Source organism: Calonectris borealis, chromosome W (genome assembly GCF_964195595.1).
Source record: "Calonectris borealis chromosome W, bCalBor7.hap1.2, whole genome shotgun sequence".
In the NCBI taxonomy this organism is placed as follows: Eukaryota; Metazoa; Chordata; class Aves; order Procellariiformes; family Procellariidae; genus Calonectris; species Calonectris borealis.
In genome coordinates this window covers 54,507,365-54,521,124 of record NC_134351.1, presented here as the reverse complement: position 1 = coordinate 54,521,124, position 13,760 = coordinate 54,507,365, and the positions used below count along the sequence as shown (strand labels likewise).

The 13,760-nt window shown below is 46.9% G+C and overlaps 1 protein-coding gene across 2 annotated transcripts in view; it reads right to left on the bottom strand.

Moving 5' to 3' along the window:
• The window catches only part of LOC142074857 (single-stranded DNA-binding protein 2-like), a 271,522-nt gene that overhangs the window by 213,039 nt on the left and 44,723 nt on the right, over positions 1–13,760 (bottom strand). The window lies entirely within an intron of this gene.

Sequence of the window (13,760 nt, the reverse complement as noted above, 5' to 3'; positions counted from 1 at the left end):
TGACACCAGGAGGTGTCAATTTGGATGTCCAGCATGGAGTCAACAGTAGATTCATTACCTGTCCAATGCCACTGCCTCACAAAACCTGGAGCCTGTACTTCTGAATGTCTTGCCAATGCATATGTGAGAAAACACTAAGCTTTTTCTGAAGTGTTGTGGTTTAACCCGCCAGGCAGTCAAACAACACACAGCTGCTCGCTCACTACCCACCCACTGCAGCGGGATGGGGGGGAGAATCGGAAAAAAAAGTAAAATTCGTGGACTGAGATAAAGACAGTTCAATAAAACAGAAAAGGAAGGGAAAATAATAACAATAATAATGATAGAATATACAAAATGAGTGATGCACAATGCAATTGCTCACCACTCGCCGAACAATGCCCAAAACAGCGACCGCTACTTCCTGGAACACGCCTCTTATTTATATACTGAGCATGATGTCATATGGTATGGAATACCCCGTTGCCCAGCTGGGCCAGCTGTCCCGGCTATGCTACCTACCAGCCTCTTGTGCACCTGGCAGAGCATGGGAAGCTGAAAAGTCCTTGACTAGACGGGTACTTAGCAACAAATAAAAACATCAGTGTGTTATCAACATTCTTCTCATACTAAATCCAAAACACAGCACTAGGAAGAAAGTTAACTCTCTCCCAGCCGAAACCAGGACAGTATCCACCCCTTATTCTATACCATCTACATCATGCCTAGGTCTCCCATTTTCCAATACATTCCAATTAATCACCACAATCTTTCTTGTCTTTTGATATATACACACAAATATCATTCCCTTAGTCTATGGGCCATCCCTCTAAAACGTCCATTGAGCTCATTTAGTCCATGACTTTAGGCTCCATCTGTCATAACAGTCGTTCAGGGCAGGAGGGACGCTGACTCCTAATGGCTGAGATACTGGTCCGTACAGGTGGAGAACAGGACATATCCTCACCATGGTGAGCAATAAGCGCTTGCCGTGGCGGGTTTGTGGGAGTGTGATATAATCAGTCTGCCAGGCCTCCCCATATTTATATTTCAACCATCGTCCTCCATACCAAAGAGGCTTTACTCGCTTGGCTTGCTTGATTGCAGCGCACGTTTCACATTCATGGATAACCTGTGCAATAGTGTCCATGGTTAAGTCCACCCCTCGATAACGAGCTGTCGTGGTTTAACCTGGCAGACAGCCAAATACCACGCAGCCGCTCACTCACTCCCCCCGCCCCCCCAGTGGGACGGGGAGAGAATCGGAAGGGTAAGAGTGAGAAAAACTCGTGGGTTGAGATAAAGACAGTTTAACAGAACAGAAAAGGGAGAATAATGATAATAAATTGACATTATAAAATTCAGTTCATTGGCTATTTTCACCCAAAATCAAATCCCCTTGAGGTACACACCGGACTTGCCCATCCTTTCGCATCACCCACCAAGTGCACCCAGGTCCTTGAGCAAAAGCAATCCCATGGATGGGTTTTCCCTTGCCAGAGGCAGGAGTAACCCAGACTGTCTTCCCCAGCATATTTCTTATGTGCACGACAGGGACTTTATCTCCATCTACAGTACGTAAAAGTCTTGATTGGGCAGGGCCAGCTCGATTAACAGACCCCCTAGTGTTGACTAACCAGGTGGCTTTTGCTAAATGTGTGTCCCAATGCTTGAATGTCCCACCACCCAGTGCCCTCAGTGTTGTCTTTAACAGCCCGTTGTATCGTTCGATTTTCCCGGAGGCTGGTGCATGGTAGGGGATGTGATAGACCCACTCCATGCCATGCTCTTTGGCCCAGGTGTCTATGAGGGTGTTTCGGAAATGAGTCCCGTTGTCTGACTCAATTCTTTCTGGGGTGCCATGTCGCCATAGGACTTGCTTTTCAAGGCCCAGGATGGTGTTCCGGGCAGTGGCATGAGGCACAGGGTATGTTTCCAGCCAGCCGGTGGTTGCTTCCACCATGGTGAGCACATAGCGTTTGCCGTGCCGGGTTTGTGGGAGTGTGATATAATCAATCTGCCAGGCCTCCCCATATTTGTATTTCAGCCATCGTCCTCCATACCAAAGAGGCTTTACTCGCTTGGCTTGTTTGATTGCAGCGCACGTTTCACATTCATGGATAACCTGTGCAATAGCGTCCATGGTTAAGTCCACCCCTCGATCACGAGCCCATCTATATGTTGCATCTCTTCCTTGATGGCCTGAGGCATCATGGGCCCACCGAGCTATAAATAATTCACCCTTATGTTGCCAGTCCAGATCCACCTGAGCCACTTCAATCTTAGCAGCCTGGTCCACCTGCTGGTTGTTTTGGTGTTCTTCAGTGGCCCGACTCTTGGGTACGTGAGCATCTACGTGATGTACTTTTACAGCCAGCTTCTCTACCCGGGCAGCAATATCTTGCCACAATGCGGCAGCCCAGATGGGTTTACCTCTGCGCTGCCAGTTGTTCTGCTTCCACTGCTGCAACCACCCCCACAGGGCATTTGCCACCATCCATGAGTCAGTATAGAGATAAAGCACTGGCCATTTTTCTCGTTCAGCAATGTCCAAGGCCAGCTGGATGGCTTTCACCTCTGCAAACTGGCTCGACTCACCTTCTCCTTCAGCAGTTTCTGCAACTTGGCGTATAGAACTCCGTACAGCAGCTTTCCACCTCCGATGCTTTCCCACAAGGCGACAGGACCCATCAGTGAACAGGGCATATTGCTTCTCATTTTCTGGTAGTTTGTTATACAGTGGGGCCTCTTCAGCACGCGTCACCTCCTCTGGGGATATTCCAAAATCTTTGCCTTCTGGCCAGTTCGTGATCACCTCCAAGATTCCTGGGCGACTGGGGTTTCCTATTCGGGCCCGTTGTGTGATCAGTGCGACCCACTTACTCCACGTAGCATCGGTTGCATGATGTGTAGAGGGGACCCTCCCTTTGAACACCCAGCCCAGCACCGGCAGTCGGGGTGCCAGGAGGAGCTGTGCTTCAGTACCAACCACTTCCGAAGCAGCTCGAACCCCTTCATATGCTGCCAATATCTCCTTCTCAGTTGGAGTGTAGCGGGCCTCGGATCCTCTGTATCCCCGACTCCAGAACCCTAAGGGTCGACCTCGAGTCTCCCCTGGGGCTTTCTGCCAGAGGCTCCAGGTAGGGCCATTCTCCCCGGCTGCGGTGTAGAGCAAATTCCTTACATCTTGTCCTGCCCAGACTGGCCCAAGGGCTACTGCCTGAACTATCTCCCGTTTCATTTGTTCAAAGGCTTGTTGTTGCTCAGGGCCCCATTTGAAACCGTTCTTCTTCCGGGTCACGTGATAGAGGGGGCTTACAATCAGGCTGTAATCTGGAATATGCATTCTCCAAAAGCCCACAACGCCTAAGAAAGCTTGTGTTTCCTTTTTGCTAGTTGGTGGGGACATGGCTGTTATTTTGTTGATCGCATCCATTGGGATCTGACGACGTCCATCTTGCCAATTTATTCCTAAAAACTGGATCTCCATTGCAGGTCCCTTGACCTTTTATGGCAAAGCCGGCCTTCAGAAGGATTAGAATTATTTTCTTCCCTTTCTCAAAAACTACTTCTGCTGTGTTACCCACACGATGATGTCATCAATGTATTGCAGGTGTTCTGGAGCCTCACCCTGTTCCAGTGTGGTGTGGATCAGTCCATGGCAAATGGTAGGGCTGTGTTTCCACCCCTGGGGCAGTCAGTTCCAGGTGTACTGGACGCCCCTCCAAGTGAAAGCAAACTGTGGCCTGCACTCTGCCGCCAAAGGGATTGAGAAGAACGCATTAGCGATGTCACTTGTGGCGTGCCACTTGGCTGCTTTTGACTCCAGTTCGTATTGGAGTTCTAGCATGTCCGGCACGGCAGCACTCAGTGGCGGCGTGACTGTGTTCAGGCCACGATAGTCTACTGTTAGTCTCCACTCTCCATTGGACTTTCGCACTGGCCATATGGGACTGTTGAAGGGTGAGCGAGTCTTGCTGATCACTCCTTGGCTCTCCAGTCGATGAATCAGCTCATGGATGGGGATCAGGCAGTCTCTGTTGGTGCGATATTGCCGCCGGTGCACCGTTGTGGTAGCGATTGGTACCTGTTGTTCCTCGACCCTCAGCAACCCCACAACAGAAGGGTCCTCCGAGAGACCGGGCAAGGTGGACAGCTGTTTAATTTCCTCCGTCTCCAGGGCAGCTATACCAAAAGCCCACCAGTACCCTTTTGGGTCCTTGAAATACCCTCTCCTGCGGTAGTCTATGCCAAGGATGCCCGGAGCCTCTGGGCCAGTCACAATGGGGTGCTTCTGCCACTCATGCCCGGTTAGGCTCACTTCGGCCTCCAATACAGTTAACTCTTGGGATCCCCCTGTCACTCCAGAAATACAGATGGGTTCTGCCCCTTTAGAGCTTGATGGCATCAGGGTACACTGTGCACCGGTGTCTACGAGAGCCTTATACTCCTGTGGGTCTGATGTGCCAGGCCATCGAATCCACACAGTCCAGTAAACCCGGTTGTCCCTTTCCTCCACCTGGCCAGTGGTCATAGTACTCGTTACTCACTTCTTGTAGATATGAATCAAAATTCCCTTTTTTAAGATTGGGAGTAAAGTCAGCCCTTCTACTCTGTCTGAGGAACTGCTCACTGGAGACTGGAGCAGCAGTTTTTCTGCAAGAACCCCCTTGTGTCATTGTTTTTCCTTGCAACTCACGTACCCGTGCCTCTAGGGTTGAGGTAGATTTTCCATCCCACTTCCTCATGTCCTCTCCGTGGTCACGCAGGTAAAACCACAGGGTGCCCCGGGGTGTGTACCCACGACATCTTCTCTCTTGAGCAGAGGGACGCTTGCTCCTAATGGCTGAGATACTGGTCCGTACAGGTGGAGAATAGGACATATCCTCTTTGAGTTGCTGGACCTCCCGGGACAGTTTCTCCACAGCAGAGACGCAGGCCCGTAGGGAGGAAGAGAGACTTTCTTCGTATTGCCAGAGTTGGCCAGACAATTCATCCACCGTTTATTCGTCTCCATCTTTCCAGGTCATTATTGCCAACGAGTTTGCATGCGACGCTGGTGCCCTCCGTACCAACTTTGCATTTGACTTCATCTGGGTCTTTGGATAACTGCTCGTTGTTCAGGTCATCATAAATCACCTCCAGCATGGCTAATTCCCTCAGGTACTGGATACCTCTCTCCATGGTGGTCCACTTGCCTGGGCGATATATAACATCTTCCTTGAAGGGATACCTTTCCTTCACGCCTGACAGTAGTCGCCTCCAGAGGCTGAGGACCTGTGTCCCTTATCCAATCGCTTTGTCAATGCCCCCTTCCCTAGAAAGGGATCCCAGCTGATTGGTTTCCCTACCCTCTAATTCCAGGCTACTGGCCCTGTTATCCCAGCATCAGAGCAGCCAGGTGACAATGTGCTTGCCTGGACAACGGCTGAAATCTGTTCGCATATCTCGCAGCTCACTCAGGGATAGGGATCGGGTGGTTACCATCTCATTTACGGGTTCTGCCTCTTCCTCCTCCTGTTCTCGTGATGGCCCTGGTTCATCTTCATCCCTTACTAAACGAGCTGATTTTCTTGTGTATTTCTTCTTCTGTACAGGGGCGACTGATACCGGAAAAGGTTGGTTCTCTGGTTCAGCCGCAGTGCCTGTCGCGGGGGTTGGAGTAGCCACCGTGTCTGTTGCCGGGGTTGATCTCTGGACAATATTCCTATATAGTTGTTTAACCCTAAACAAGACCTGAACCACATTCAGGAGACATAGCAATAGGAACATGCTTGTTTGAACATCCCAAGGATATTCAAAATTCTCAGGAACTGTGGTGGAGGGCTTCATGAAGAGGATAGAAGAAAAAGGAGTTTCTGGAGATGTGAAAGGGAAGATGAAGGAGTGGGGGAATGTGTCCCATCCTGTCTCCCCCCTGGATTCATTCTCCAAGGAGAAAAAAGTGTAATTACTAATAGTTTCTAAGAGGTGGTTCCCGAGGTACAGAGATGATGGCAATGCTGAGTACAGATACCAGCTTAGACTCACAACCAATGATTTTATCATCTCATAAAACTGTGTTACACAGTGCAGCAAAATGATAACCTTGCCCCAGCTCCGAGCAGTGATAAACAGCACAACAGGGAACACATACTGCAAGTAAGGTATTACATACCCCAACATTGAGAGCCAGCCCCACAACTTTGAGAGCCAATACATCAACATTGTGACCAGCGACTATTAAACCAATATAATGAATGCTTATAACCCATTTTGCCTTAACACGCTTTGGTCAGATCTGTCGTTATCTCAACCCTTTGTGCCCCATGTTGGGCACCAAAAAAGGACTGTCATGGTTTAACCCCAGCCAGCAACTAAACACCACACAGCCGCTCGCTCACTCCCCCACACACCCAGTGGGACGGGGAGAGAATCAGAAGGGTAAGAGTGAGAAAAACTCGTGGGTTGAGATAAAGACAGTTTAATAGAACAGAAAAGGGAAAATAATGATAATAATAATGATAGAATATACAAAATGAGTGATGCACAAAGCAATTGCTCACCACCCGTGCTGACCGATAACCAAGTAGCGATCGCTACTTCCTGGAACATGCCTACCATTCATATACTGAGCATGACGACACATGGTATGGAATACCCCGTTGGCCAGCTGGGCCAGCTGTCCCGGCTATGCTCCCTCCCAGCCTCTCCTGCACTTGGCAGAGCATGGAAGCTGAATATCCCTGACTAGCAGGGTACTTAGCAACAACTGAAAACATCAGTGTGTTATCAACATTCTTCTCATACTAAATCCAAAACACAGCACTAGGAAGAAATTTAACTCTATCCCAGCCGAAACCAGGACAACTGGACAACAGGGATGAAAGTATTTGATTCCATACTGATGGTTGATGTTTGGTGGAAAAACTGATATGGTATTGTATTTTTTCATAATTAAAACAAGGGAAAATATGCAAACCACTTCTGGGAAAACCTCTGGCTGAGCACTTCTTATTTCTAAATCAAAATTTAAAAGATCCAAGCATCAAAAAGACTGAAATTCTACCATGTGTAGGACACAATTCAGATTGGCTATTTTGCTCTTACCAATTATGAATGTATTTCTGTATAGTACATATTCACTTCAGAATAAGTTATCTTAGATTTTGCTTTTTTGTGTCCCAGGTCCCCAAATTATATTTTCTCAGTTCTGTAAGTAGGGATTACTAGAACTACTAGAATCTCAGTTGCCTTTTGAAGGCATAAACAAATTTAGTTTACAAATTAACTTTGTTGACATTTTATAAGCAGGCAAGTCAGGAGATGTAGACTGTAAACCACTGTCATAATGCCAAGATGGAATGCTGCAGTGCATACCCAAAGCAGCAAAACAGTAAACAAACAGAAGACTCCAAAAGGCCGTGGTCAGGTTTTAAGATGGGGAAGAAGGAAAACAAAAACAAACAAAAAACCCCCACAAATGGGGTCTTGGCAGCAAAAAAAATTTAAGCTTCCAGAAGTTAGCATCAAGGCTTATGCTCCAATAGGCGGATGCACTGCAACACTGCACACCTATTAATACAGCTGCATGAGTCCACACCTGACTCCAGCTATGGAAGCACATTTGAAAGCACTAATACCCATAGGGAATACCAACAGTGGCATATCAAGCATAGCTAAAAAGTACTACTGTTAGCTTGTCAACAAAGAACAAGATAGTGAATATATCTTAAAGGACTCAAAGCATTACAATTAAAAAATGCTGCAGAGCTCTTTGCAAGGACTTTAGGGATGGAGTTAGTTTCAAAACACATTTTCCAAAATATCATCAGTGATAAGGCATTTTACCTAAACATCCTCTGTAATAATAGTGCAAAATAAATTTAACACTCAAAAGGCACTCAAAAATGTTTTATTTAAATATAAATACTACTTTGTCCACTACTCAGGTTCAAACTACTGCTTGAGCAGGTTTTTTAATTTCTTCTCGGTGACTTCTTAAAGAGTTTTGATCAAACTATTTCTTCAGAACACAGAAAAACTGACTTACACAACTTAAACATATTATTCATGTCTCGTCTCATTTAAATATTCAGCAAATATTTATATAACTTGAGTTATTTATATGGTATTAAAAAGATCTGATCTTAAGCCAGAAAGCTATGCACATATACCCTGCAATGCTTATGCTATTCCATGTTTCATATATTATCTTCATCATCCTTTCATTTTCCCTGTTTGTTACCAGGAAAAAAAAATTAGTCTTGAATTACTCTGGAAACTCTTAGGACCAGACTCTTTATTCCATGGTCTTATTGCTTAGTTCTGTCTGCTATTTATTATCATAATTCAAAAAACTGAGAAAATACTCAAATGAATGTTGTGTGTGATACAATTGTGTGCTTGTGTGAATGTTACTGTATAAAGTCTTGTTTGATAAAATAAATGAGATCATGGTATGCTTCTGTATGTACATCAATCTGCATAAGAGAGGATGAATGTTTATTTTAGAAATAAATTGGTTTATTTTATAAATACATTCACCAGGTATTTCTGTAACCCATTCTTTCTCAATCTTTTGAGGTGACAGGAAAAGCTAGCTGTTGCATTATTTTTGTCACAGTTGAGATGAACTTGTCTGATATCTAGCAAAACTGATGCTGTTCCTTTGTGTCATGTGGTTTTTGTTTAATAAAATAATCTGCATCGTGACAAATGCATACTTTTGAAATTGTTTATATATTTAATATTTCATGAGTGTATTGTACGTTCATATTAAAGCACATGACAAATGGTTATAAAATACAGTAAAGCATATTTCATAGTAGTTGAAGATAAACATTTAGTAAATGCTCTGTGAAATCCTGACCCATGTAGAGTTTGGCCACTGACTCAAGAGGAATCAAAATTCCATCATCAATAAAGACTGTCATAAAGCCAGTGACTGAATTCTAGCTTCTGAGTCAGGTCAAGGGGTTTGATAATATCAAAACCCTGTTGTTAGATTACAGGTCAAGTAATAGAGTTGCACTGTCATATCTAAAAACTGTAATTGTCAAGTACAAAAAGTACAGAAGGCTCATTTATTAATTCATATTAGCAATTCAGAATTTTTAATTAGGTATGTGTTGTTCTTGATCTAAGAAAATTATTCTTGCTGTAGGCGTGTGTGGTCTAGTATATCAGACAAGTCATGTTTAATGCTAAGTAGGTTGCATTACCTGACCTAATATTTTTTCTGTCTTTGCTTCTGCAAAAAAAAAGAAAGATTTAAGATTGATTGATGGAGGAGGGAAGTACTTGGGCATGATTTAATGATTTCTGAAGTACTGCTGCCTCAACCAACTTAGTTGCTAGTCATTCTGAAACACACAGGTTGACTCATAAAATTATTAGATACAGAAAGATTTGATTACTTCTCTTTAAGTTGCACAGTTTCTAATTGCAGTAGCAAAAGATAATGTCATGGGTTTTTTTTAGACAACATTTTTTCACATGATGAGGATTATTTCACTATTTGATTTGTCATAAAATTTCAGCATGTGCTTTGCTTGTCACTGAATACAACTAAATATATCATAGAATCATCGAATCACAGAATATCTCAAGTTGGCAGGGACCCATAAGGATCATCGAGTCCAACTCCCTGCTCCTCGCAGGACTACCTAACACTAAACCATATGACTAACAGTGTCGTCCAGATGCTCCTTGAACTCTGACAGGCTTGGTGCTGTGACCACTTCCCTGGGGAGCCTGTTCCAGTGACTGACCACCCTCTCAGTGAAGAACCTTTTCCTAATGTCCAATCCGAACTTCCCCTGACGCAGCTTCATTCCATTTCCTCGTGTCCTATCGCTGGTCACCAGAGAGAGGAGATCAGCACCTCCCCCTCTGCTGCCCCTCTTGAGGAAGTTGTAGACTGCGATGAGGTCACCCCTCAGCCTTCTCTTCTCTTCGCTGAACAAACCAAGTGACCTCAGCTGCTCCTCATAAGTCTTGCCCTCAAGACCTTCCACCATCTTGGTCGCCCTCCTCTGGACACACTCCAATAGTTTGATGTCCTTCTTATATTGAGGCGCCCAAAACTGCACACAGGACTCGAGGTGGGGCCGCACCAGTGCAGTGCAGAGTGGGACAATCACCTCCCTCGACCGGCTAGCTATGCTGTGCTTGATGCACCCCAGGACACGGTTGGCCCTTTTGGCTGCCAGGGCACACTGCTGACTCATATTCAACTCGCCATCAACCCAAACCCCCGGATCTCTTTCCGCGGGGCTGCTCTCCAGCCTCTTGTCCCCCAATTTGTACGTATAGCCAGGATTACCCCGTCCCAGGTGGAGAATCCGGCACTTGCTCTTGTTAAATTTCATACGGTTGGTGATTGCCCAGCTCTCTAGTCTATCCAGATCTCTCTGTAAGGCCTCTCTACCCTTGAGGGAGTCCACCGCTCCTCCTAGTTTAGTATCGTTGGCAAACTTCTATGCCTCTGGACTTCATACATCTGCAATATACTGGGGAGAAAAAGACTAAGAGGATCCTTCTTAGATTCTATCTATAGTGCTATCCTAAAAAACAGTGCATATTAAGTTTTGTCTAACATCAACTCTGTCTAATCAAGCAAACTGAGTCTTGTCTGTGTGTGCATATCAGTCGTCTTGACTATTTGTGTAAAAGAACAGTAAAACCAAAACTCCTTTAGATTAGTTATCTTTTCTGTTCTGTGTTGTCGTGGTTTAACCCCAGCCGGCAACTAGGCACCACACAGACGCTCGCTCACTCCCCACCAGCAGGATGGGGGAGAGAACGGGAAGGATAAAAGTGAGAAAACTCGTGGGTTGAGATAAAGACAGTTTAAAAGGTAAAGCAAAAGCCGCGCACGCAAGCAAAGCAAAACAAGGAATTCATTCACTGCTTCCCATCGGCAGGCAGGTGTTCATCCATCTCCAGGAAAGCAGGGCTCCATCACGCGTAACGGTGACTTGGGAAGACAGATGCCATCACTCCGAACGTCCCCCCTTCCTTCTTCTTCCCCCAGCTTTTTATTGCTGAGCATGATGTCATATGGTATGGAATATCCCTTTGGTCGGTTGGGGTCAGCTGTCCCGGCTGTGTCCCCTCCCAGCTTCTTGTGCACCCCCAGCCTACTCTCTGGTGGGGTGGGGTGAGAAGCAGAAAAGGCCTTGAGTCTGTGTAAGCACTGCTCAGCAACAGCTAAAACATCCCTGTGTTATCAACACTGTTTCCAGCACAAATCCAAAACATAGCCCCATACTAGCTACTATGGAGAAAATTAACTCTATCCCAGCCAAAACCAGCACAGGTGGGTTGACTCCAGCTAGCAGCTAAGCACCACTCAGCTGCTTGCTCACTCCCCCTGCCCAGTGGGACAAGAGAGAGAAAAGGAAGAGCAAAAGTGAGAAAACTTGTGGGTTGATATAAACATAGTTTAATAAGCAAAGGAAAAAAGAAGAAAAAGCCCCAGCAAAACAAGTGATGCAAAGGCAGTCACTCACCACCTCCCACAAGTAGACCAATGCCCAGCCAGTCTCTGAGCAATGGCTGCCCTCCTCCCTTCCATTTTTATTGCTGAGCATGATGTTATATGGCATGGAATATGCCTTTAGTCAATTTGGGTCATCTGTCCAGGCTGTCTCCCCTCCCAACTTCTTGGCCACCCCTAACATACTCACTGTGTGGGGTAGTGTCCTAGTTTCGGCTGGGATAGGGTTAAATTCCTTCCTAGTGCTGTGTTTTGGATTTAGTATGAGAAGAATGTTGATAACACACTGATGTTTTCAGTTGTTGCTAAGTACCCTGTCAAGGACAACTATCCTCTGCTACCAAGCTAGACTGGGAGGACGGAGCACAGCCAGGACAGCCAGCCCAGCTGGGCAACAGGGTATTCCATACCATGTGACGTCATGCTCAGTATATGAATGGTAGGCATGATCCAGGAAGTACTGATCGCTACTTGGTTATCAGTCAGCGCGGGATGTTTTCGTTACTGCTGAGCAGTGCTTACACAGACTCAAGGCCTTTTCTGCTTCTAACCCCACTCTACCAGCAAGGAGGCTGGGGGTGCACAAGAAGCTGGGAGGGGACACAGCCGGGACAGCTGACCCCAACTGACCCAAGGGATATTCCATGCCATATGACGTCATGCTCAGCAATAAAAAGCTGGGGGAAGAAGGAAGTGGGGGACGTTCGGAGTGATGGCGTTTGTCTTCCCAAGTCACCGTTACACGTGATGGAGCCCTGCTTTCCTGGAGATGGCTGAACCCCTGCCTGCCCATGAGAAATAGCAAATGAATTCCTTGTTTTGCTTTGCTTGTGTGCGCGGCTTTTCCTTTCCCTGTTAAACTGCCTTTATCTCAAGCCACGTGTTTTCTTACTTTTACCCTTCCAATTCTCTCCCCCATCCCATTGTGGGGGGAGTGAGCGAGCAGCTGCGTGGGGCTTAGTTGCCGGCTGGGGTTAAACCACGACAGTCCTTTTTGGCGCCCAACGTGGGGCTCGAAGGGTTGGAGATAACAACAGGTTTGATTGGAATGTGCTAGATCAAATTTATAGCTGTTATTGCTGTTTAGCTATTAATTGGCAGGCTCCTGTGCTTGCCATGGGGCTTGCTTGCTTCACTGTATTTTAGAGCCTAGTGCTCGTTAGTGGCTGCTTTTTGCTTTCGCTGCTTGCTGTACTGCTGCACTGCTTATCGTCTGACTCTGCTGTGCCTGGGAACATTTTGATAACAGCAATGGCGATGCGCCTGGGCTGGCAGATGGCCAGGGCATCGCTGCTGTTTCTGTGCTGCCGTACTGGGCAGGCTGGAACTCCAGTGTGAACTCGAGTCGAAGGGACTGTGACCTGTGGATGAGTCCATGCGGGAGCAGGACACCCCGAGGCCTAGACAGGTACACTCTTCGCTGGGTAAAAAACTGGCTGGACGGCCGAGCCCAGAGAGTTGTGGTGAACGGAGTTAAATCCAGTTGGCGGCTGGTCACGAGCGGTGTTCCCCAGGGCTCAGTACTGGGGCCGGTCCTGTTCAATATCTTTATCAACGATCTGGACGAGGGGATCGAGTGCTCCCTCAGTAAGTTTGCAGACGACACCAAGCTGGGCGGGAGTGTTGATCTGCTGGAGGGTAGGAAGGCTCTGCAGAGGGACCTGGACAGGCTGGATCAATGGGCCAAGACCAACTGTATCAGATTCAACAAGGCCAAGTGCCGGGTCCTGCACTTCGGCGACAACAACCCCATGCAACGCTACAGGCTTGGGGAAGAGTGACTGGAAAGCTGCCCGGAGGAAAAGGACCTGGGGGTGCTGGTTGACAGCCGGCTGAACATGAGCCGGCAGTGTGCCCAGGTGGCCAAGAAGGCCAACGGCATCCTGGCCTGTATTAGAAATAGTGTGGCCAGCAGGACTAGGGAGGTGATCGTGCCCCTGTACTCGGCACTGCTGAGGCCGCACCACGAATCCTGTGTTCCGTTTTGGGCCCCTCACTACAAGAAGGACATGGAGGTGCTGGAGCGTGTCCAGAGGAGGGCAACGAAGCTGGTGAAGGGCCTGGAGCACAAGTCTGATGAGGAGCAGCTGAGGGAACTGGGACTGTTTAGCCTGGAGAAGAGGAGGCTGAGGGGAGACCTCATCGCGCTCTACAACTACCTGAAAGGAGGTTGTAGTGAGGTGGGTGTTGGTCTCTTCTGCCAAGTAACTAACAATAGGAGAAGAGGAAATGGCCTCAAGTTGCGCCAAGGGAGGTTTAGATTGGACATTAGGAGAAATTTCTTTACTGAAAGAGTGAT